Here is a 1,286-nt window from a genome sequence, read left to right on the forward strand (position 1 = left end):
GAAGTGGGCTTTGTTAGACCTGATTGCACGGGGTTTCACCATAAGATGACACATTTGCTTTTGAACTGAGCTGGACCGACAGAACGCTCTAAGTATCCGTCCTCCAGAGAGAGCACAGTTGACCTTTTGCGGTCCAGGGTGCTGGCAGACAGGGCACTCCATTGTTGACCGAGAGCAGACATATTGAGGGGACGTTCAGGTGACACAGGCACCAGCAGAAGGCAGGAGGAGAATGAGCCTTGAGGGCCTGGTGCGTGTTGTTTAGTTTTGTGTCACCTACGCACCCCTGGATGTTCCCCTTCAGCTGAAATCCCACCTCGGCTGCCACAGGAATGTGGTTCACGGGAGAGGTTCTGAGTGTGGACCCTCCTCAGCTAGCTGCTCACTGGGGACCGTGACGAGGTCCGTGCCTCTCGAGGCTTCATTTTGCTCACTCGTGAAAGGCATCTCGCTGCCTAAGCTCCGGCCCCAACGCACTGGGGTCCCAAAAGCAGACGTCAGAATCTCTCTCGTGTTCCGTCCGCTCTTCTTCGTTCCAGGGACCTCGGTGGCCCTCCATGAGCTGTGTCAGAAACGGTCACTGGAGGGTCTGGGGTCGGGTTCTGTCATGTGTTTAAAGCTCACCTAGGATGGGAGCCTGGGGCAGAAGTGTCGGCATCTCCGGCTTCACGTGTCGAGGGCTCGCTCGGTGGGCAGGGCAGAGGAACCATCGCTTCCCTCGTCACCAAGAGCGCCCTGCGGGGCCCTTCACACTCTGACTGCCGGTCCTGTGTGTGCCGGGCCCTGTCCCGGGCCTTGGCAGACATGATCTGGAACCCCCAGCATCCTGGGAGGGCAGGAACCTGGACGCCACTTCACCGATGGGGAAACTAAGGCTTGGAGAGCTGAAGTCCCTCTGCTGGGCTGTTGGTGGAGCTGCACACCTGAGCATGGGGAATTGCAGGAGTGCGAGTGGCTCGCAGTGCATAGCTGGCCAGGTCACTTCTAACAGGACACCTCATCTGGCACCTCAGAGGAGCCGTTGGGAATGACACCGAGGACATGTTTGCAGTAGAGGTCTCGATGCAGAGTCTGGGGCCAGACAGGTGTCCCAGAATTCACACTTCTCCAGATCTTAGAAAGAGATAAATGGCACATGTCCTGTATCAAGGAGCACCTCGCACTGGATCTGGGGCAGCACCCATGATCAGACACTGCCGTGGGCTGAATCGTCCCCCTCAATTTCTATGTTGAAGTCTTAACCCCCAAGACCTCAGAATGTGACTGTATTTGGAGAGAGGGTCTTT

Source organism: Pteropus vampyrus, unplaced genomic scaffold (assembly GCF_000151845.1).
Source record: "Pteropus vampyrus isolate Shadow unplaced genomic scaffold, Pvam_2.0 Scaffold346, whole genome shotgun sequence".
Taxonomy (NCBI): Eukaryota; Metazoa; Chordata; class Mammalia; order Chiroptera; family Pteropodidae; genus Pteropus; species Pteropus vampyrus.